Source organism: Alligator sinensis, unplaced genomic scaffold (assembly GCF_000455745.1).
Source record: "Alligator sinensis unplaced genomic scaffold, ASM45574v1 scaffold98_1, whole genome shotgun sequence".
Lineage (NCBI taxonomy): Eukaryota > Metazoa > Chordata > Crocodylia > Alligatoridae > Alligator > Alligator sinensis.
In genome coordinates this window covers 533,346-558,155 of record NW_005842058.1, presented here as the reverse complement: position 1 = coordinate 558,155, position 24,810 = coordinate 533,346, and the positions used below count along the sequence as shown (strand labels likewise).

General features: G+C 47.3%; 1 long non-coding RNA gene across 2 annotated transcripts in view; it reads left to right on the top strand.

The window, feature by feature from the left end:
* LOC102379111 overlaps nucleotides 1-24,810 on the top strand; it is a 156,443-nt gene that overhangs the window by 131,001 nt on the left and 632 nt on the right. Inside the window, exons 6-7 of one of the 2 annotated variants that reach the window (XR_323762.2) lie at nucleotides 7,272-7,381; nucleotides 12,515-12,699. This is a non-coding gene — a long non-coding RNA (uncharacterized LOC102379111). Of the gene's footprint in view, nucleotides 1-7,271; nucleotides 7,382-7,515; nucleotides 7,636-12,514; nucleotides 12,700-24,810 lie in introns of those variants that run through there. The other variant, XR_001357979.1, reaches the window with a different exon arrangement.

The window sequence follows — 24,810 nt, the reverse complement described above, 5'->3', positions numbered from 1 at the left end:
ATAACACTGGCTTCCTAAAAAACGCTAGTCCTTTCCTTCTTGCAGAGCAGGTGAATATTTAAGGCTCCAGATTGATAAATGGTGCTCTGCTAACCTCTGTTTGTTTTATTATAACCTCCTTCTCTCAGCCTACTCTATCCATCTGCTCCCCCCTGTCTGATGTGTAGATCATAAGCTCTCCGTGCCATGAATTGTCTTTTTTGTTGCTTGTCCATAAGTGTGCTGCCTTACCTTAGGTGGATTGTTTCTGCATAGGGCTAATACACAAGGGACCGGTCTTTTTCTTTCTTTTTTTTAAACCTTTTTTCAACACTTGCATAGCTTGTTTTGCCCATAAGACCTCATTGAATTGAATAAGATTGGACCCAGCACACCGATTTCTGATCTCTGCATTTTCTTGAAACCATTGGGTTTTCAGGGTGATGAATGAAGAGGTCAGACCTCCTGGGTTCGTGTCCCGGCTCTGTCATCAGTCTGGAGCATGTCGCCTCCTTTTCCCATTTTCCTTCCCGACCACTGTCGTCTTGCCCACTTGGCATACAGTCTCTTTGGGGCCAAGATACTCCCTCTTTTTATGTACCATGTTGAGCACAATAAGGCCCTGGATCATAATGACAGATGGATCATCTCTGTTCCAGTACTGAGTTTTTTGTAAATTGGTGTAACATGCCAAGGGATCCCTCTCTGGGTTTTCTATGCATCTAAAGTGTCTTGGAGTAAGAAATGGGAAAGCACCCTTGAAACACTCATTTGCTTTGCTGTGGGGAGGCTGAACCTTTCAAAGAAATAGAGGAACTTGCCCATATAACTTCTCACGACTCATTGTCCACAGACCCTCCTGTTCTGGAGGGCATATCACTGCTGCTCTCTTGCACAGGAGAAGAGCATGGCTAGATCTCTCTGTTCTGTGCTCCGGCCTCTTCTTTCCACCTATGAGAACAAAAGGGATGTGGGCAAAAGGTTTGTTCTCCCCTCGTTGCTTGCCAGGAACTGCGTCAGGTTTGATTTGGGAGGGGAATCAGTTTTTCAGTGAGATGCAGTATCACACCTGCGCGAGCGCACACGTACAAAAAGTCTATTCCGTGCACAAACCCCAGACTGTATCTCCTTCTCTTAAAAGCAAAACTTATCTGCCGAGGCAGTAAACAGCTTGGGGTTTATAAAGTGTAATCGTGAATCGCAGTCCCCCTGTTGATACAGGCAACAGGCATCTGTTTATTTGTTTTAATGAGATAAAGCCTTCTCGAGTCTCCGAAGCGCTTTCCTTGCCTCTGACTTTCTCATTCCAGTTTGCCCGCACAGCGAGGGACGGTGGAGGCCGACTACTCTGATTGCTCTTTGATTTATTCGGTGCCTGCCGAGGGACTCTTGACAGGCCAAGATGTACGACCCTCTCCCCCACACCTTCCCGGCTGTCGTTGCTGCTTGCGCCTAGATATAATATACCGGAAGGTCTCTCTGAGGACTCGGCTCTTTCTTCCTTTTGCTGGGGGGATGTCACTTTCAAAAGTTTCTCAAGGAAAAATGGAAGAAAAATCCAGGTGATGTGATTAAAGAAAAGTATTGAGACAGACTCACATTTATAATCGCGAGATCCTTAATTGTGTAGATAGACTCGGTATCTAGGAGCCAGGGTTCTTGGGATTTGCTAATCTAATCTACTGCTGTGCAAGTTCAGTCAGGTCCTTTGGCCTTGAGATACTGAGGTCCTTTTTTGCCTCAGTTCCCCCACTTGTTAAACAGGGGTAATAGTAATTACATAGCTAACAGTGACATTGTGATGTGCAGAGTACTGCTCCTCCCGCTTTTGATGGTGGGTGTTTACCCACTCTGCATTCATTTTTGTCCTTTCCTGGTACACAAATGTCCAGGCGTATCTAGTGAAAAATGCAAGAAAGCTACTGGATCCCTTTATATTGCACTGCCTTGCAGAGATCCCAGTAAGCACATGTCTCTTTGGCAGTTCCCGTTGCTCAGTTTTAGAGGCCTTGGTCTCTGTTCTGATTGCACTCATACCCATGTGAAGCCTTTGGCTTTCACAGACTTTCCTCAGTGGCTATGTAAGTTGTTTGAGGTGGGAACAATTATTTTCTATTTAGTTTATTCACCTACTTGCACACTAGAACTATGACTTGATTGTCCTCTAGGTGTTACTGCTGTAAAGACATTACTTCGGCAAAGCATCGTCCCTGGTTTGCACCATATCTATAACTAGAATTGGAACGGAGACAAGGTGGATAATTCAGTGCCTCATGACAATAGCAATGAGAAGCTACTGTTTCCATAACAGCAAACCGTAGTAACTGTACCGATGACAGCAGCCACCACCACACTGCTGTGGCAACGTAACAGCATTGTCTGATGGCCAATCCTAGACAACTGATATCATGTTGTGGTGCCTCATCTGTCACCTTCATAGAATCATAGGCAACGAGGGTTGAAGGGTCCTCAGGTGGTCGCATCTAGTCCAATCCCTTGCTCAAAGCAGGACCAGCCCCAACAAGATCATCCCAGCCAGGGATTTGTCTAGCCGGGTCTTGAAAACCTCCAAGCATGGAGACATCACAACCTCTCTGGGTAACTTGTTCCAGTGTTTTACTACCCTCCTGGTGAGAAAATTCTTCCTAGTATCTAACCTACACTTGCTGCAACTTGAGACCGTTGCTCCTTATCCTTCATCCTTTTAGATAACCTCTCTTTGTTTCAGTGACATTCATGTGTAACCATTTGGCATTTAAAAGGTGGAGGGACATCTGGGTTCGTGGGTAGGAAACTTTGCACTGACATTCATGTTGCACAGATTGCTTAGGTGACCTATCTGAGCGATCTTTTTGCAGAATTGAACCGATAATCTCAAGGTCTGAAGTAATAAGACTCTGTTGCTTGAGCTCAAGGCCCTAGTGCTGGCAGCATAAAACTTTCTTATGTCCTTTTGCTGCCAGATGGGGACAAGCATACAGTCAGCTAGTATGTTAGAGTAGAAAGGGAGAAATTTTGTCCAGTCAGCAAAAGACATTTGGACAACTGACTCCTGACCACAGTCAGGATTGTTTCATATTGTCTGGGGTGATTATTCTGTAGCTGGACTCTGTTCCCCATGGTGCCAAACAGTCTCCTTACTGATCAGGTTGTGTGGGGTAGTATTGAAACCCTATGGCCATAAGCACCTCTTAAAAGGAGTAGTCTGCCCAAGGACTCTGCCCCAGAGTAGAGCGTGTGGTTCTCAAGATCCCAAACTACGGCTCCCATCGGGCAAGACAACGTCACAAGCCAATGCAGCTGCACACAGGACTGTCCTGCGTTGCTCTGTTTGGATTCAAGAAGCTAAAAATGTTTCATTTTGATCCACTTGAAATGTGCTGGCTCTTCCAAACAGACATTTATTGGAACTTTTCAGTCTCTGAAAATGTAGATATTTCAAACTTACTGGAAGGGAATGACAGAGGTATTGAAATGTCAGAATTCCCCACAGGACAGACATCTAGAGTTTTGCTCAGCTGTAATGGCCCTTGCCTGGCCTCCTCCGTTACACAAAGCAGTGGATTCTGCTCAGTTATTCCTGCACCCAGCCAAAGCTTTTTTGTAGAGCGAGAGCATTTCTTTGAAAAGAGACGCATCCAACCTGGATGCGCTGCCTTCACCTAACAGAGAACCCACCACCTCCCCGGGTAACTTGTTCCAGCAGTTAATTACCCTCGCTGTTAAAACTGTGCATCATATTCCTAGCCAGCATTTGTCAAATTGCAACTCCCAGCCATCACTGGGTTTGCCAAGACGAGGGTCGTTAATGACGGTATTTTTAGTTTGCTGGCCCCTGTCCACCAGAAATGAAGCCGAGACCTGACAGCTCACTTCATGCAAGGCTACAGAGCGGCGGTGGGTAGGAACAATTTTTGGTCGCAGACCAGAATGTGGAAGGGAGCTGAAATTAAAAAGCTAAATTGGAAGGGGGCCAATTGCTTTTACTGTTAAGGCAGCCACGTGAACTGATAATGCTTTTCCTTGAGTGTGTGCAGGGGCACTGGGGAGCCAGCTACAGTTTAATTGTATTTCTTTAATTTCACCAAAGCGGAGCCTTGAGGCAGATCAACATGAAAGGAAATGAGGATTCGGGAGCGTTCCTCTTTTTTGTTTACCAATTTAACGTGCATTTCCTTGGTGCCTTTCCCATTCACGTGAGAGGAAGGAGCCCGCTGTGGGAGAGTCGGGGAAATGAGTCTCATGCTCCCCACTGTGTCTTTGCCAGCGCCGTGGCAGGAGTTTGACTCTCACCATAAAACCAGATGCATTTATCCTTCCAGGCACAACTGTGGTTTTCACCATTTTATAGATGGGGAAGCTGAGGTGCTGAGAGGTTAAATGGCTTGCCCAAAGTCACACCTGTGTCAGGGCTAGTTCTTGCAAGACAGTTGCATGCAAACGTGAGCATGGGGGGGGACCTTGTGTTAAAATGATGACTCTTATCTTCATGAATGCTCAGTGGCCTGCTCCTAGCTCATAAGCATTCAGATCCATGCTCTGCTATGTAAACAGGGACCCTTTGAACCCTCTAACCCTGTTGCCATTCTCATATAACAATAGCAGCTCCTTCGTTCAATAGTCTCTGGAGTACACCTTTAAAGAAGCCAAAGCCATGAAACAGAGAGAGATTCTGGGGCTGATTCTTCTTCAAAGAAAATCTCCTGATCCATAAATATATCCCCTGAAATCCAGGACAAAACATAATGTATAAAAGATTGAATAGAAGATATATTATGCTATTGCATAGCAATCCTGTCTTCAGGAATTTATAGCTTCGATATATTCCCTGTTAAAAGAGGTTCTGCTAGCCGGTGGAGGAATTCAATTCATCTTGTATCTGTTGCAAACCATCAATATTATGGTTCACCCATTTAAACTGGAAATGGGACCAAATCTTTTGACTATTTATAATAAAAAAAATAAATAAAATAAATGACGATCTCTGCAGCATTGTTGGCGTGCTAACTTTGCTGAGTTAATCAGAAATCTGTTTATTTGGTGCTCTTGGAGGCTGGAGGGATTTTCTTTTTTTGGTTTTCTTTTGTAATTTAAGGACATTGAAGAGGAGTAAGAAGTTAAATGTATGGGGATATTTTTCTTGCAGAGCTCTTTGCATTTGAGAGAGGCCTAAAATAACAGCAGCATGTCTGTGGCTATAGGTCAGGGTTGAAATGGATTGGTGGCTCCAGGGCTGTAGGTTGTAGCCGTGTTGGTCTAAGGACATAGGTTCTTTGGGTAAATCCAATATATTTTATTAGACCAACTCAAAGAGTTGGAACAATTCTTCACAAGATTGGTGGCTCCAGGAGTAGAATAGCAATGGTGTTTCAGGTTGGCATTGAAATGCATTGGCAGAATTGCATACACGCATGCATCTTTGTCTGTGGAGGGATCTGGAAGCTGTGGGTGTGGACTTGCATGAATAGCTGCAGGCCAGGCATGGACTCGCATGAATAGCTGCAGGCCTGGGGAAAGGCTTCTATCAGGGTCTGATTGTTTAATACAATAACAAAATGTGGTCAGGTCTAGCAGCTTCCTGGTAATTAAAACTTACAACCTGCATTTTGCATGATTAATGAAGAAGACCGAGCAAGAATGCTCAGAGATGCGCTTCCGTCAAGAACAAAATACTCCTAAGCCTGCCTGCTTCCTCCTCATCCGCCCCCCAGCGCAGGACTGGAAAAACACATCAAGCCTAGGCCAGGGAGAGTCTAATCCAGACCTGAGATCCCAGGGGGTTTAAGAGATGCTCTGCTCATCCCCCATCCAAAACGTGGGACAGGGTTGACGCTCTGGCACTCACGGGGGGGCATGCAAGGCTGTCAGAGCCATACTGTCAATGAATAGCATGCTACCTTTTGACAGAGTTGCTCAACGCAGGGATGCATTCAAACCCACGCTCCCTGGAGGGGGCCAGTCTAGACTGCTGTCTTGATTTTGCACAGAAAAAAAGACGTACCCATTTGCAGTACAGCTGGGTTCAGAAGAACACGGGGGTTCGGATGGCTAAAATACTCTCTTAACGCCACGGTATCTTCTGGCTTCGATAGGTCAGCTTCACCCAGTGGAACAGCTGGCCCAGCAGTGTTTGAGGCAGGAACAGCTGGGCTCTATTGGCAGCTCAGATACCAATTTAAATGAGTTACTTTTCTCCATCCCTCACTTTGTCTCTGAAACGGAGACACCAGGGCTCACCCTCCCCGTACCCAGGGGTTCTGCGAGCCTTGAGGAGTGAATGGTATTAAAGTGCTTTCAGAGCCTCTGCTGAGAAGTGCTACAGCAGGCCCAAAGCTTTGTTATTTATTCTCCCGAATTGTTGCCAAGCAGCAAACACTGACAGCCCCATTGCTGATTCCCTCGGTGAGCAGAACGAAGCGCACACACAGACATGCGAATGTACACACATGCACAGGGGCAACAGCATACAGACAGGCCCACAAATGCAGGAGCATAAACCACCCCCGGGTATGAGCGCAGACCTACATCTGTTGACTAGCTCGCAGAAACACACGCACACACATCCAGATGTGGACATTTGCAGCAATGCAGCTGGAGGCAACCCCCACTTTCAGTCCGTGCACTGACTATCGGAGATTATATATTTACCACCGCTTCCTCGGCAGCTTCTCCAGGCAGCAGCTCACAATGAAGTCCAATCCCCGACTCTGCCCAACCGGGGGTAGCGAAGCAGCTGATGAAGGTGGAGAGGCTGCAAACGAAAATTTATCGTCTTTCCCCTGGCGGAGGATGCCAGGGTCTGAGTGATGCTTGGAGAGAGGTGGGTGGCTGGCTTGGCCTGAATGCACTCCCATTATCGTCTGTAATAAACTGCATCATGGGATTTGTGCTGTGTGTTTAGTCTGGAAACAAACTTGTACAGCTCTGCTACCACTTGGTTTCTTGAATCCACTCCCTGTGCTCTGTCCTGCGCTCTTTTTTAATCTTCCCTTCCCTTTGTTGCTCAGGTCCCTACAAATTCACTTCTCGTTCCCGCTTCAAACATCTGCAGTCATGGCCCTGCTCCCTTTTGATAAGGCCACTGTACATCATCTCTGAATCCAGCCCAGTGTCTTAACCACAAGAAATACGAAACAAGGCAAGGCTTATGGGTGTTAGGATTTACGGGCTGGTTTGGCCTCGTCTCTGTTTGACTTGTCAGACTTGGGACACGCTTTTGCAACCACGGCTTGAAGGTTTGCCATGGGATGAGGCTTTCTTATGACAACTCTCTCTATGCTCCTGCTCCACAGATAGCATTTGCATCCTTGGATGTGCCCTGCAGTCTGATCCCTCTGGAGATCCTCATCTCACCTGCCAAGAGACGGCCTGAAAAAGGACCTTTCCCTCATCAGATTACGAGGTAGAGGGGGAGAAATGGCTTTATTCATGAAGGTGGGTGTGGGAGTTAGAATACCAGCCTGCTGCTCAGGGAACAACAAGCAGCGGCTTGACTCCTTTTGCATCAAGCAAGTAACTTTGTGTGATCTTTCCCAGAAACTTGACTGCATTCCTAAAGAGATGTGCAGCCTGCTGTTGCTAAAGCAAGCCCTTCCCTCGCCCCTGTCATTCATCCAGCTCTCAGCCTGGGAGGTGCCGTCTGATACTCGCACCTCTGATCTTTGCCAGCCAGTAGCTGACCTGGGCCTTAGGTTGCTGACAGTGGCCTCCCAAGGACACGGATCAATCCAAATGAGATGAATGTAGATTTCCTGATGTGCAGGGTAATGAAATTGGTAAAGATGAGATGCACCAACCAGTGCTACAAAGGGACTTCTTCCATCGTATGGAAGTCACTGACGGTTCAAATTCTGCTTCCTTTGAGTTATAAAGCTATGTTGTATCAACGATGCAGCTGGGAGCTGGTGACTTCTGCTCCTCCAAAGCTTGCGTATAGCTCACTCAGGTCTATCTATACAAGCTGTAGATGTACCCCAGGACTGCGGTGTAGATGCACCCTCTGGGGCCATCTTTTCTGATAAATGCGAGAAGAGGTGCTAACATCTGGGATAGGGAGAACTAGGAACTGGATGAGCTGTGGCCACAACTTACACATCAACCTGGGGAATGAGGTCTACTGGGTCTCTAGCATGCCCAGGCAACTCTGGGCAGCCTCACCCCCCTCATTTCTGGGGTAGCATGTATGGAGCAGGAGGGCAGGGACAGAGCATCTGCCACCCTGGTGCAGAGGTGAAAGGCTCCATTGCCCCTGATGAATGTGCCAAGCCCTGGTGCCTGTCCACCCTCAATCTCTGGCTGCTAGGGCATCTTATGCCAGGCTTGTGATTTTTTTCCACAAGGGTCTGAGACAGTACAGCAGACCGCTCTCTTCCACTCTCTGCATGGCTGCCAAACAACTTTTCCTGAATCCCACAGCCCCAGGATAGGAGGCCCAAAAAAAGCCTCCCAGAGAAGTGAGAAGCTCATCTTTTATGGAGTGTGCATGTCAGCTGCAATCACAGTCATTTGAATATTGTCATCAGACAGTTTCCTCTCATCGCAGCTTGGCTGGAAGTGAGAATAAATCTTTGCCAAGTCTGTCGCACGCGCACGCACGCACGCACGCATACACACAACCTCCTATGTGGGGTCTGGTTTTTATCTTGCTAGGCTCCCCTCTCTTGACTTCATTCACTTTTATGCTCGCAAGCTCCAGTGTAAGAAGTAAAAGGCTCTATAAAACCTGCACTACGCAGCTGTGCTCGCTGTTGTCAGGCTTCGGAACTTGGGGCGTAAAAGTTAGGGAATGAAATCAATCAATCGTTATTGGATTTATAGGCTGCCCGGTGAACAAGGACCCAACAACCACTTTACATTTTAATCAGAGCAGAATCCTATCAAGCAGCCCACAAAAAAAACACCTCCATGGGAGGCAGGGGGTGGGGGGATGTCTTCTCCACCTCCTGCCGTGCCCAGCAGCAGCTCTGAGCACCCTGCCCTCCCTTCCTCGCTGCGGTGGCAAATCCTGGAGATGAGGCACCGGGACAGCACTAGAGCAACCTTAGGTGCAAGCCGACTGTTTAGTTGGTCTAAGAAAAGATATCACGTTTACCCAAAGAACCTCGGCAGCTAATTGGCACACGTGCTACAGCATCTGGGGCAGTGGGTACCACCTTCACCTGAGACCACTGCGGGACAGGCCCTGCCCACTCACTCCCAGTCCATCCATTTCCCTTGCATTAAGGCAGTCCTGGGAGTGCCCAGCATTGCTCCCAGGACTAAGTCTAAGACAGAGACTCGGAGAGCATCCCTGGGATTATGGTCCTGGGATTGCTGCAGGTGCAGGGTCATCAGGCTGCTCTAAGAAAGGTACATTGCTTTGTTCTGGATTGGACACTGGTGGCATGGGACGAGTAGGTGCAATGTACTTCGAGGTCCCACCCCTGCATGTGGCACGGACATGGTGTAGACAGGTCTTGCCGTGGCCTGCCCTGCAGCTCCATATGTCTGTGGCACGAGGGCAAAAAGGAGCGGGAGGGGAAAATAGGGCAGGGAATACAGCACTCTATGCCTGTTGCCTTTCCTGCTGTGGAGAGCAGTGGGTGGTGTCCTCTGTAGGGCTCGGGACAGCTGGGTTCTCTGCCTGGCTTTGCTTGTGATGTTGCACAAGCCGCTGTGCTTCTCTATTGCCATCTGTCAGGGCAGGGTGATGACACTGAAATACTCTGAGGCTGAGAGATGAGAAGTGCTGATGTATCCTCACTTACTTAAGGGCAGACCCACACTAGAAGGTCCTTCTGGCAGAGCTACGTCAGCGAGGGGTGTGATATTGCTTTGCAGCATGGCAGTGTCAGCAAAAGCGCAAGTGCACATTGCAATGCTACCAGCAAAAAAAGGGAGCTTTTGCCAGCAGAGCTCATCTTGCATGCCAAGCCAGGTTTAGCCAGACCAGCAAAAGCCCTGTTTTCTGCCTTCTCAGCTGCAGCTGCACCAGGAAGGTTGGTTGGTAGAAACCAGTGGTTTTCAAACTGTGTTCAGAGAGGTTGGGGATCACAGCAGAGCATGCCAGGCGGTATTACGTTGCTGTGGCTAGGCTCGTCACCTGGTCCCGAGTCAGTTGAGGATCGAGGTAGGGCTGCAGAAGTGATATAAAAGGATTTTATGATTTCAGAAAGTTTGAAAACCACTGGTATGATCTTTTCCACTGGCAGCTAGGCTGCAGTGCAAACCCCACGGTGCTGTCCATTCCAGTATGGAGCCAAACCAAACTGGGGAAATTTCCCTGAAAGCACAATTTTGGGAAATAGTTGGGATGAATTTCATTTCAATAAAAGGAAGGCATTCCTTGTTGATGGCCACCTTTTGAAATCTTGTATTTGATCTTTTCTTTATATAAAATAATGTCATTGGAAAGTCATTCTAAAATGAAAAAGCAGAACTTTTCTTTCCAAAAATTGTCAAGACAGGCCATCCTAACACTGCCACCCCTCCCCCTCCCCTTCCAGTTCTTATTCTAAATAAAATGTCATTGAAATCTAAACTATTTTTTTGAATATTTAACAGAACCAGTGTTTTCCATCAAAATAACATTTCAGTGAAAGACTTGTGAGTACCTCCAGCCTTTCCTATATTTGGCCATTCCCCTTCTCTGTTCATTCATGCATTTTCCAAAGTAGGTCAGTGGAGTCCTCTGTCAATCCCAGACGTCTCGTCCCATGTGCTGTATCAGGTGCGGCGTAGAATAGATTTTTGCAAACTGTGCATGTTGTTACATGACTCCACAACAAGCACTACTTCAGGATGTTGATTCAGTTGTTCTCCAAATCCGGTCCTCCTGACGCCGCTCTGCTTCTCAGCTCTATGCCATCAATCAATGATTTCTCTCTGTGCTCCTTTTAAAAAATAAAGAAATCAATGTGACACTAGATGAGGCTGAATGCAACAGTGCCAGGCAGGTCCAGGGGGCTGAGAAAATGCAGAGGACAAGGAGCTGAGCTTCAAACCAAGCAGATACCCCGGGTATGACTGAGGCAGGTGGGTGGAAGAACAGAGACGATATAAATGTGTGCACGCAATTTTATACCCCACGTTACGAACAGGTATGGAGATAGGGGCAAGCAGATACGCAGCTGAAGGCATTCCCGTCTGATAACTATTCAGTGGGTCCTCAGATGGGTGATGGTGGACCTCAGCTCGCATCCTCGTGAGCATGGCACTGAAAACAGCATCACCAGGTGTATATACCCTGCACTCCATCATAGCCATTTCAGAGGAGAGGCTGAGGAATGGCTATGCCTTGGAGGCTGGATTCTCCCTTTACACAAGAAACAGAAGTTCATTGTCAACTCACTGAGCCCAAATGATAGTCCTGGAGGGTTAGGGTAGAGGCACTTCATACGGTTTAATAGCACTTTGCACATATATAGGGCCATCCATCTGTGGTTCTCAGAGCACTCTACAGGTGCTAATGAGCTCAGCATTAGCCGACAGTGCCCCTTAAAAGAAAAGAAGTGTAATCAAACCCCTGCTATCGTGGGGAAACGTGGCATTGAGGGCTTAGCGTATGGGTGCACATGAGATGCTGAGACTTTCCCTGTGACTGTGATAGGGCAGTTGGAGCCGCTCCAGGATGGTGGGCATTGCACTAGGGATAGAATAAGGTAACCTCCGTTCCAAGAAGCTCACTGTCTGGATAGAGAAGACGGGCAAAGCAGTCTTGCCCCATTGTTGGGCCTGTGTTACTGTTCTCCATCTGTGCCTGATTCGCAGAGCCTTGGTGGTTCTGTTTTGATTTTTCTTTAGTTTTCCTGGTGCCCATTGCGACCCTGGGTGTGTTTGGAGAGGATGGTGGCCATTGCAAAGAAACTGCAGGTAACCATCCTGCTCACGGAGGCAGGCACAGAAACCCTGGCTCACACTGCGTGCTCCAAGGCCATCCTTTCTGACAGCGAGCTAGCGGTATCATTGCCCCCGCTGGTCCCGCTCTGCAGCACTGTGGATAATTAGGAAGTCTGGGTCTCTGAGGCTGTCAGACTGGCACCTCTGAACACTCATTCTTCAGCGCATTGAAGAGGCATCATTTGTCTTTTCACACCACATAACCTTATAGAAATATTTTGTCTTGTTTCAGCCCCATTAGTAATACTGGCAATGTTTTGCTGGCTAGGTGACAATTAGCACTTGGCGCAAATGCTATTAAGGAGCTCTTTCCTTTTTTTTTCCCTCTGATGCTGCCATTTGAAACACTGTGGCAGGGACCTATCGGGCACCTGCTTGGGCAGGGCGTCCTGCTGGGCTTCCCATTTGCCTTGCTGAAGTTGGGGTCCTTTAATGGACAGGCGCCTTCACTGTATTAGGGGCGCTGGGGCCAGACAGGAGTGGTGAATAGCAGCGGACGCTGGGTTGCATTTTGCAGCCTCGTCTGACAAGTTCCTTGAGTGATCCAGAGGTAAAAAAAAAAAAAAGACGGCCCAGCAGTTGAGCGATACCATTTCTAATTATCCACTTTCCCTCTTCAGCAAGCAGGCTCACCTCTCTTCTACTTTCACCTTGTCAGCTTCTTGGTCAGAAGAGTTTACCTGGACATGCCTAGATAAAGGCAACTGCTGACATTTACAGATACCTGCCTTGCAAAGCTCAGCACGCCGGCTCTGCCTCTCTCAGCACATTGCCTGCAGGAAGCTCTTTGAGGAGCGGCTGCATGGAAGGAGCCGAAGGAAAACAGAGGAACGCAGTGACCAGGTGAGAGGGGAGGTCTGGGCAGTCTGGGGCAGGGAGACTTGGCAGCATTGTGCTACTCGTGCAGGTGCAAATAATCAAACCTGTGCTTTTCATGTGCTGATGAACTGGATGCAGGTTCCTCTACTTGAGGCTGCCAAATTAACCTTGCGGGTTTGCAGCCAGCCCTTTGTTCGCAGTTGGCATAGGACTCCAGTTCTGGTAATTCTCCTCTCACCAGCTGTATTCAAAGCTTCTTGTGATTTATTTTGTACTCGGCCTGAAGACCCCAACTGTGATCAGGCCCTCGTTGTGCAAAGCGCTGCACGCAGGCACGGTAAGGCAATCTCTTCTCTACGGAGCTTATGGTCTAAATTGACACGGGGAATATGATCATCCCAACTGTACAGGTCAGGAGCTGAGGCACAGAAGACAAAGTGATTGCCCACAATCGCATGGCTAGTCGGTGGCAGAGCAAAGAACTGATCCCCACTCCTCCAAGGTCCAGCCCGATGCTTCCTAGTAAGGCTGTTCTTCTTCTTATAATGGACTCTTTTTTAATGTAGACTCTTCTGTAACGATGCAGGTTGGTGTCAGAGTACCATAGTACCTTGGAGTTGTACCTGTAGCACATGTCTTTGTCTCCTAAAAGGGAATTTCAGTACATTCCCAGCCTTGATCTTTGTGGTAGGCATGAGACGTCAGACCTGTTAGATTAGGGGTTTTTCTTGGGGTCAGTAACTGAGGCCAAAGTGGCTGAAGTGGCTTGAGGGATGTGACCTGTGCTGATGGTGGAAATGCACCAAGCCACATACTTCCAGGTACAAGCTAATTGAACCGCAGGAGCGTTTAACTTCACTGCATATTAGATATGTAGCTTAGCAGCTTGTGTGCTGGGCTGAGAGTCCTGGCTTTTACTCCTGGCTTGGATCTTCACCTGCAATGAAGCCTTGCAGCATCCCAAACTATCATTCGGATTGCTGTAGCGCCCAGGACGCCACTGCGTTAGGCACCGAGTAAGCATAGAACAAAGCCGCCGTCCCTGGCACCGGCATGGGAATGCACCATTTGGTCTGTCATATAAAAAAAGATTTTCTAGCATGCTGGATGGTAGAGATCAGCTTAAAAAATTGATCTTTAAATGTTCAAGAGACAGGGAGCAAACAAACAGACCTTACAATGCGTTCTTTATAAAGTCTCATCGTGTTTGACTCGTGGTTTTTGAACTTCAGGAGTTGGCTACAGTGGTAATGTCACCTCAGTCTTGTGAAGACTTTGTGTTTCAGAAGAAGGACCGGCTGCGAGATAGTGGCTGATGTAGGAGCTAAAAGTGAGGGCTGGAGGCAGGGCCCTGTCACTGGCTTGCTATGACCTTGGCCATGTCACTTGACTTCTCTGTGCCTTAGTAACCCTGTATGTTTTACGCTAACCTGCATCTCTAAAATATGTTGTGATCCCTGCTCACCATGTAAAAGGAGGCCTCATGACCAGGAGGAGATTCTGGGAGCCAAGAAGATTGCTTAGGTCATGCTGCTACCCCTTTTTTATTCTGTTGTCAACAGTTTCTCCTTGAGTCCAAGTAAAGACAAACACACACGCACACATATATTCTCCCTCTCTCTCTCTCAGGCAGCTCCAGACAGAGAGGGGATTTGGGGGAAAAAAAACCCAAGTTATAAAACACTCGGCAAGGAGGAAAAGTTCCATTCAGTGCTTCAGGACTAAAATTAATAGGTGCAACCCATAATCCTCTTTTGGAGGAGGGGGGGAAAAAAAAAGGAGAGAGAGAAATAATGGCCAAATCCCCATGTCTTGCTGTCGGAAAGTCTTCCAGGTTTGTGAAGTTCAATGCATAGGAAATGAGGTGGAGAGCCCCGCTAGACTCAGCATGTTTTTGGAGAGTACAGGTCAAAACTGACCTTCACATAATCAGCCCTAGGTAGAAAACACTGAGGTTTTATGTTTCCAGGGATAGACAGATTGCAGAATGATGGGGACAGTTATTTAAGAGCTAATCTTAGCTACCCCATCCAGCTGCCACTAAACCCCTGGTTTTCTGCTCATATAATTTCTGCTTTGGCATTTCTTCCACTTTTTCTCTTGAATGCAGTGCTCGGCTCGAGACAGTGATAGTGCCTGGTGATGACTGAGCCAGTACAGCTGAAGGAGGGGCAGTGCCTACTTCTCTTGCATGCTGACCCCAACAGAGGGGCTGAGATCCTCACTTTTAGGTTCACCTTTGGGTTCGGTCCCCTTAGTCCTGTTTGGGTGGGGTGAGTACCTTTATCTCTTGCTGGTTTTGTGGCGACCGTGCATTTGAGTAGCACCGCCTCCTTTGTGGTGACCACCTGCCTGTGCTTGTGTTCACCCCACCACTACGCATGGTGTGCTTTTCTTCATGTGGGGCTACTGCAGATGCTTGAGGGGTGAACCAGGCAGGCTTAGTCAGGCAACCTTACCAAAGGCAGCCCCTTGCAAACACATGGAGGTTTGCCTGAGAAATGCAAAGAGAAGCAGAGCAGCTGTTTGGTAGCAAGGCTACCTTCTGTGAGTCGATGGGGGTGAATCCTTGAATTTTGGGGGGTATCTGTTTTGTCATGACCACTTTTGACTAGTGCTTGTTTTGCAGCGTGCATTTTGCAATGATGTGCATTTGCAACTGTATGGGCGCATTTATATGTCCTCCTACGGCGACATAGTGATGCGCTACGTCACCGTATGGCATGCTATGGTGGCGCAGTGATCATGTGTGTCTACATCGCTGTAGCATAGTGCCCTGCTATGGTGATGTAGCGGTGAAATCTAACCGTGTGCGTGGTGCAGGAACCACCCGTGCTGCGCTGCACTGCACTTTATAGCACTTCCAAAAGGAAGCACGGCAACGTGTAGACATGCCACATGTGAAGTGTTTTGCTGCAGGTAGGCCTTGTCTAGCTAATTGAGGTGTGAAGCAGGCAGCCTTAAGAAGGAACACTGATTTAATTGGCATTAGACTCGGTGGAACAATTCCTATGGTTGAAACATCAACATTGAGGGATAAACTCTTTTTCACAAGGATGGGTTTGGGATAAAAGAAGGCAGTACTGCACTGTGTCGAACAAATATATGCCCGTTCCTGGGTCCAAGAGGAAGAAGGCAACAAATTTGAGTGCATCTGGGTGAGGATAAAAGGAGACAAGAACAGCCGTGATATTATGGTGTGGGTCTGCTATAGACCCTCTAGTCAGGAAGAAGAGGTGGATAACAACATTATGCAAAAATTATGAGATGGATCTAATGGGGACTTTTAACTTTCTAGGTATCTGCTGGAAGGCTAATACAATAAGTGCACATGCACACACAAACACACCTGGACATATATACATGTCCATAAAGTTCCTGATGTGTGGAGGATAACTTTCTGTTCCACAAAATTGAGGATATGACTAGGGGATCATCATCTACACTTGTCCACAAAGTTCATAATGTGTGGAGGATAACTTTCTGTTCCACAGAGTTGAGGATACGACTAGGGGATCATCATCTGTCTTGGATCTTATTCTGAACAATAGGGAAGAACTGGTTGACAATATGAAGGTGCTGGGAAACTCCAGGACAAGTCATGGTGACATGGTAGAATTCAGGCTTCTTAGAAAGGAAAATGAGAAGGTTAGCCGGAGGAACATGTTGTATTTCAAAAGGGCAGATTTCAAGCGACTCGGAGAAGGTAGGGTAGGCCCCATGAGTTGCTAGACTGAGGGATAAAGGGGTCTGGGAAGGATGGCAGCTCCTGAAGGATGCAGGATTGGAAGCTCAACGAGAGGTTATTCCAACACGATGACACGCAAAATAGAGCAGCAAGAGACCAATGTGGCTAAGGAGGAGCTGCTTGGATGCCTCAAAATCAAAAGGAGAACATATAGGCAATGGAAGGAAGGGCAAGTCCCTAGAGAAGCGTGCCCGGAAAGAGGGAGAACATGTAGGGACAAAACCAGGGGAGGATCCAGGTGGATTTAGAAGTAGAGCAGCAGAAGTGTAGAGTTGGAAGGGCCCTCTCCTGGGTCCTCCAGTCTACCGATGCAGTATCCAGACTATTTGCCTGAGCTGAGGGATAGATCGTCGCCTCACCTCTGTGCCAGAGAAATCAAGCTCTTTCCAAAGAGTCTTTCCCAGAGAGCTGGCTCCGTCACCTGAACTAGGACCCTGCTGTCCTGCCAGTCCTTTGAGTGAGCATCTCTCAGCTTCCCTCACAGATCTAGGGCAGCATCTACAGCACTGCAAAACCACCCTGTCTGTCCAGGTATTTAAACTTTTGGAGGCAGCAACTGTCTTTTTTGACCTGTGCTTGTCTTATGTGATCAGCCTCCCTGGCTGGGGTTTCTGGGTGGTAGGGAATAAATGACAACTTCCCTGTTCCTGGCCCCGTTCTGGTTATCAGGAGGTCCTTTTTTGCTAAGATCACCCGGTCTCCGTAAGGACAAAGTCTGTCCTGAGAGGCAGGGGTGTTGTGTAAGTTAAACCTGCCACTCAGCATGTGTTGTGAGTCCCCTGCTATGTCCTAATCCCCAGAGAATATGGGTCTGACACTGCTCTCAGCTGGAGTAACTGGATCTTAGCTCCAGCTGTAGAGATTCATGCTTTCAGCTCTGGAGCTTGCTGGGTTTAACTCTCGACGTTAGCTAGGACAGCAGTGATCTCTTAAGGGGATCCTAGCAGCTGCAAGCCTGGATGAGCTGTGACTTCAAGTGAAAGCTACTGTTTTGCCTAGCTGCCCCGGGGGCATCCAGGGCAGTTAGGAAGAGTCATTGCAACTTCACTTCAGACCCTGCCCCTTAAGCCGGAGACTTGTGACAGGTTTGGGCATAGGGTGTGTTGTAACAGTCAGAGCAGGGTGTGCAAAGCAAATAAAACCCAGCGACTTGTGAGACCCAACATTTAGGTGCAAGAGTCTGTTCAGAGGCACTACATCCATGTCCAACTGGCATGCAAGCGAAGGGAAAATTGGGCTCCGTCACCGAGACAGAGAATAGGGCTGATGAGTCAGTATATGATGCAGCAAATCTCTTCGCAACGACAATCTGAACCCAGGAAGGTAAAGTCGTGTCTCCTGGGATTGAACACATCCTCCCCCGTTCTTTCCTCCTGCCTCTTTTTTCCTTTCTTCCCTTGCGGTTCCTCTCTCTCTTTCTCTTCCAATTACTCACTTTTCCTCTTCAAAGACCCCCCTCTGGAAGAGGACTCGCATGCTTGCACGCACGTGCACGCACTCGCTTTGTTGCCAACACGTCTCGGTTTCTCTTAACAGCTGCAGTGTGCCAACAAGCTCAAAATGGGGACACAGGCAAAGAGGAGGATTTTTTTTTTCTCCCCACTACACACACATTTTGTGAACCGATAAGAACTGCATTTCATTATTTTTTAACTCCGTTGTTGGCTCACATTACACTCCTGGCTATAAAGTCAAGTCCCAGCTCCCTCCCCACTCTCTGTCCTGGGAGATGGGCTATATAGGACATGAGTTGCAAGGAGCTGCATGGCTAATAGCCTTATTGTTTCCCCAGCAGCTGTAAATAAATTGGGGTGGGCTCTGGATTTTAGTCCTGGGGGCAACAAAGCTGGGTGTGAGGTGCCAGAGAAACTGTCCTTATTTTGTAGGGGACTTTCCCTTCCTTCATCTGCTATAATCAACCCTCCCTTTCCTGTTTTCAGCTGAGATGGTGAGAAGGGAAGTCCAGTTCAGGCCTAATGCCTCCCCATCTGAAAGTCAGCACCTTGCGCAGGGGTGAGCTCCGTGGTACAGAACTGGGCCAGTGAGACCCCTGTGAAAACTCATCCTCATGAGCAGCTGGGAATGACTTGGGTTCACTTGGCAAGCTGCTCCATAATCGTGCCAGGGACCTAGAAGATTAAAACAGTGGAGGCAGTGACTTGCTCAGAGACTGAATACTTCCCCGAAGTCGATATGCACTAGCAGGGGCACTGTGGAGAGGGTAGCACTGATGCGTCTGGGGCTGTATCCATTCTGCAGACTTCACTCACCAGGGCTGTCCTGAGCGAACTCATTGATGCACGAGCATTTCTGCACCTGAGGTTTAACGCCTTGCTGCCACCGAAGAATCGCACGGGATAAATAACGAAGGCAATGCCTGAGGGAGGAGGAGAGAGGTACTGAGCAATCAGAGCTCAGTTTTGCATGGTGCTCTGCCAGCCCAGCACCAGAGCAAGCAATGGACACTGCAGGCTCTTTGTGTACCACATGCTGAACCTGTGTCCATCAAAATCAATGGGCTGTGGATGTCCTGGAGACTTGTGTCTTTGGTGAAAGCTAGATCAGACCTTCCATCAGCAGAGTAAGACAGTCATAGGGAGAGCAAATGCACATGCACAGCAATTCCTCATCTAAAACCCAATGCAGTCTAAAGCCTCCCGTTTACTTACAGAGACTCACTGACCCCAGTGGGAATTTGGATCAGGCCTGTTGTCCTTGAGCTGCACGGCAGATGTTAACGTAGAGGACCAGGTAGCTGGGCAGGTTTACAGGCAAGCTGCGCCCTAACTAGGAGAAAAGGTGGCTGCTCAATCACGATTTTTTTCCCTTTCCCAAACACACCTGCCACCTGTGATAAATGACCCTTTGGGAAAGATGAATGATTCTAACCTACCAAGGGCTCCCGCACTCATTGATTATGAAGGCTGTTAAACTTTGTGGTGGGAGCAGTTGAGGACTGGAAGTTTGCAAAAGCAGCTGGTGCATTGTGGATGTTTGGTTTTGGTTTTTGGTTTTTTGATTTTGAACAGAGCAGCCTATTTAGACTTCATTATAATCAAATACCTGCTTTTTGCTTTCATGTTCTTCATTGCTTTAGTACGTGCATGCACATTGGGGTTTATTTATTTATTTCTTTTTAAAGAAAAAAATATTCACACCTGGTCCCAGTGCCTGTTCGCTACCTAAAGTCATCTGCTTGCTTTGTAATATCACAGTTTCACAGCAGCGGCGAGGCTGCTAAAGGAACATGAAGACAGGTAGGGGAACAAAGCAGCTGGAGTGGCACAACTGCTCAGGATTAAAATAACTTGGTGCAAATATCCCTAGCAATAAAGAGCAGAGAGGAGCATGGCAAGTGCAGGCGGAGGAAGAATAAACCTGGACCTTGCATTGAAGGCACATCCTCAGTGGGATTTGAACTTGGACTTTCAGTGCTGACGGCACAAGTGCTTGGCACTGCATGAAGAGCGGATCCTTCAGCTGTATGCAGGCGGTAGGCTGTTGCAAGTGCTGATGCAAGCTGCTAGAGGCTGACGCAATCAGAAGTATTAAGTATTTGTGCTGTAACATTTCCATGAGGACGAACAGCTGATGAAACTCAGCTTCTGCCAGCAAGGCCTGACCAACAGCCTAGTGCTAGAACCAAGCTAGATATATTTTGGAGAAATATTAAAAAAAAAAGAAGCATGTCCACTACAAAAAAAAAAAAAAAAAGAGAGAAAAAAAAAGAAAAAACAAAAACCAAGAAATGTTTCTGTTTTTATAGGGCAAAATACGGAAAATTTCTACCCAAATGAAAGCACTTTGGAGAATGCACTGGGTGGTTCGTGCTGAGCCTTCTGCATACTGGTTTGGCATTGGAGGGTAATTAGTCCTGCATTTAAGGGGATTTTGTTCTGGTCACTAGCTGGAAAATTCATGATGAGAAAAAGGAGGAGCAGGTGCTTCATTCCAACTCTCCTGGGAGCTTGGGGCTTGACCCCAGCATTGCTTTACAAGAGACTGTCCAGGGTGGCTAAGGAGAACTTGCTGCATTCTCAAGTCAGTGACTCCTGTGGTCTAGGCTTGTATGGCAGGAGACAGTGTATTGAATCGTGTGAACTGGCGACCTATTCATAAGATTTATTCCAAAAGCAGGGCTCCACTCTGCTGGGCAGCATCCATAAATGCAGCCTCTGTCACAATCTAAATAGGAACAACAGGCGAGGGACGGATTGCTTCCCTTCTGTTACTGATAGGGAACCAAGCCACAGGGCTATCAAGGCAGCTATGCAGTCATACAGGGAATCGGTAGCAGAGTTATAAGTGGAACTGAATTCTCCTGAGTCCTTGTTGAGTGCCCCAACAGCAGAGCTCTTCTTCCTCTGTTTCAGGAAAGGGGTGGTGGCGATAAATCTTAATCTCAGTTTATTTGTTGGGTGCCTGGGTACTCGACGCCTGTATGGTTCCATCCGTGCTTCCCTATTTCTTTGCCTCTCCTCCAGCTGAGGTTTATTGCCAAAACATGGTTTGCAAAAAAACAGGCGGTCTTTTTCCATTTATTTGGTAATCATCTTTGATTTAATTTCATGTTTCCCTTTATTCTTTTCGCTGTGCTTTCCACTCAGGAATAATGATGGCAATGCGTTGTTATTACTCCTGTCGGTACAGCCGATTCCCTTCCTCCCCTTGTCATTTCCAGTCCTGATATATTTTTTTTCCCCCTACATACAATGACTTCTGCATTTCAGCTTACTCACCTGGAAACTGCTACATTTCCTGTTTCATTCTGATTAGATTGTGTCTTGCAGATGCATGCTGCTGAGCCATTTTTAAATAAGATGTTCGCTTAGCACAATCACCTAATTATTTGGAGTTTAGTGCCATTGTATTTTTACATACTCTTTTAGAATTGATTTTTGGCCAGGAAAGAAATTCAATTGTTCCCTCGCACACCAACATATTTTATACATGTTGGTTTTTGTGTGCATATTACATTTTTAGAAAATCAATTTCTGGCCGTGTGTGTATTTATTAAAGTCGAGACAGAATGTGCGCACTGGAGCTGGAGCCGGAAGGACTTTGCGGGACCTTGCAGAAAGCTAACACAAAATAGACATTTATTTTTGTAACAAAGCAAAGCGGCAGGCAGTGTGTCCCAAAGTGCAGATCCAAATTTATCTCTGCCCCACACAAACCCTGAGTCCCCTTGCTGTGACTCATTGCATGATATTTGCAGAAGACAAAAGGACTCTTGACACCAAAAAGTGCTTGTGTGTGTGTGTGTGTGTGTGTGTGTTCGCACATTCTGGGTGCGTCTACACATGCACTTTAATGTGCAGTAGTCTATTCTACTGCGCATTAAAGCGGCGTGTAAAAAAACATGCTAATACGCTAATGCACAGTAGAATAAGCTACTGAGAAGCGGTGCTAAATTTAATACACATTATGAAAAGCGCATTAATGCACGTGTAGACGTGCCCGCTATTTCGTAAGGGCCTGATTCTGCCTTTACTCCTTAAGAGTGGTGCCCACTATTTCATAAGGGCCCGATTCTGCCTTTACTCTTTAAGAGTGGCATGTAATTCTGGGAGCAGTTGCATTCAATAGTATTTTCCCTCCTGCTACAACCTGTAAGCATCCCAGAAAGACCAGGCATTCACTGGTTGCAGGCCTCCTGCGGGAGGCTTGCTAGGGTTATAGTGGGCATAGCTACAGAGGCTCTGACTTCGGAAAAGGTAGGGAAGCGTTGTGTCTTTTATTTCCTGCACAAGAACCACACAGACCATAGTTGGGTTCCAGATAACTTTGATTACTAAATACACACATAGGTAAAGTTGCTCCCTGGTGGCTCCTCAAACACAGAGCAGAACAAATAGTGCCGAACGATTCACAAGCTCTTCAAAGGGAGGCAGTTATTCCTAAACATTACAGGTGGTTAAGAGCCCACAGACACTCAGCCGTTGAGTTGGTGTTTTCAAATCAAGATGGGATATTGTTCTCTAGCAGCTATGCTGTAGGTTGAACCAGAATTAATTTGGGTAAGTCTTATGATCTGTGTTATCCAGGAGGTCAGACTTGCTGATTGCAGTGGCCTTATAATTACTGAGTCACTAATTCGATACATAAGTTGTAGTTCTCCATGAGCTGTAGGATCAGTCTGGCCTTACAGGTGTTATGTTTTCCTCCCAAGAGGCAAGGTTAAAATAAAACCTCACAGAAGAAGGGAAAAAATAAATCCCTCTCGTGCCGACCTCGCTTCTGGGCTGCTGTCACCATTTGCGTATCGGGGTCTCGCTTGTACCTTGTTAGCATTTTCTGTGAGATGGAAATGGAGTGCTGAAGCATGCCTCTTGCGCAAAGTCATCAAGGGGAGAAGGGCATGAGTGTCAAACAAAGTAATGAGTCATTTGCAGCCGTATATATAAAGATATTAACCAAAAAAGCTGCTTTGAATGCCTTTCTAATGCCTCTGCATCCATCTGTCTCTCCTGGGCGGAGGCACCATTCTCCGTGCTTAAAGGATTTGTAAATTCATTGCAAACAAGTAAAATGAAGAAAGCAGATACGCACACATGCACAAAATAAGCAGTGGGGTTTGATGGGCCATCTGCTCCCGGGCTGCACCAGTGCAAGCTAAGTACATTCCTACTACCAGTAATAGGAGTGTAAACATGCCAGTAAAACCCATTGGTGCACTGATAATTAATTATTTAATTACACATGCCGGCAGCTGCAGGGGAACAGGGAACGCCAGCAGGGGCAGTTTAGGTCATGCTGCAGCCGTTGTGGTTTTCAGCAGTGCATTCAGAAACGGATCCAAACCCCAGTGATGGTACCAGAAGGGTCTATCCCTCGGTCCCAGTGGGCCCTCGCTGTACTGGGCACCTTCCTAGATCTCTTGGATTCTGTTTCTGGCTGGAAAACTAACTCACTGGGTGACCTTGGGCAAGTAGCCCCTGCCTCTTTCTCTGCTCTGGTTTTCCAATCAAGGAAAGGAAATACCACTAGCAGAAGTGGCAACTTAATAGCATTTAGCGAGCTCACCCAAATGGGGGATCTTTTGGGCTAACTACCATGCAATGAGAGCCAGGCCCTGGCCAAAACAGATGACGGTATATGCCTATGTCTCTATTAGAAGCATTAGGAATACCAGTATCAGCAATGTATGCCCAGTGCAAACCCAGCCTAGACGGACAACAAAATAGTATGCTTTTGCCAGTACTAATTATTCCCGTGCAAAATTGTTTGGTTGGGGGCCGCTGCTTCTGTACTCAGGTCTTCTACTGCCTAATTGTGGTGGCCCTGTGTTGTGCTTTCCCACGTAGGGATAATTGCTTTTCATTTTGATGTCTGTGACATAACACGGGTGTCAATGAGGTGCTCTGATACAGGTGTCGATGCTGGTGCAAATCAGAAGTGATTCCATTGCCTTCCACAACCTTGCACTGGTGTGAATGGTGTATGTGAGTGAACATAGGACTGGAAGAGGACACCTGGGCCCTGGAGTCCAGTTAAACATTTACCTAAAGGGTCCCCAAAAGTACTACTTCAAGCTTTCACATGCAGCTATGTAGCACAAAGCTAGAAATACCAAAAACACCCTGCGAAGTTCCCTAGGGAAGCACATGGGAGATGAGGGCACTGCCAGTGCCTTGCCTCTGTTTATTTTGTGATCAGTTGACCATAAAAGACTTTTTTAACTCCTATTCATTTAATCCATCCTAGTCCCTTCAAATTCCCTGCCTGCATTCCCATATTTCAGCAGGGCACAGAATCATATATTTTACAGCAACGTGAAAACGTAAGAAGTGCCATCCTGGGCCAGACCCAATGGTCTCCCTAGCCCCATGTCTTGTTTCCCAGCAGTGGCAGAAGTGGATTCTAAAGAGGGAGATCACTGCACTGGATTCATCTAGATCTATCCCTTATTCATTACCTTCCCTGGCATCTGCCATTTTAGGGTTAGAGATACCCAAGGAAACATCTCCAACCATTCGGTTCAACAACCATTAACAGATCTATCGTCCATAAATTTATCCAGTCCTTCTTTGAACCTGGCTATGCTATCTCCCTTCACCACCTCCCGTGGCAATGAATTCCACAAGTCGCATAAAAAGTGCTTTCTCATGTTAGTTTTAAACCTGTCACCTACTAATTTCAGTGGACGCCCCCAGTTTCAGTGTTCTGGGACTTGGTGAACAACAACTGGAGAGAGTCCAGAGAAGGGCCACTCATATGGTTAAGGGCCTACAGACCAAGCCTTACGAGGAGAGACTAGAGAAACTGGATCTATTCAGCCTCCGCAAGAGAAGGTTGAGAGGCGACCTTGTGGCTGCCTATAAGTTCATCACAGGGGCACAGAAGGGAATTGGTGAGGTTTTATTCACCAAGGCGCCCCCAGGGGT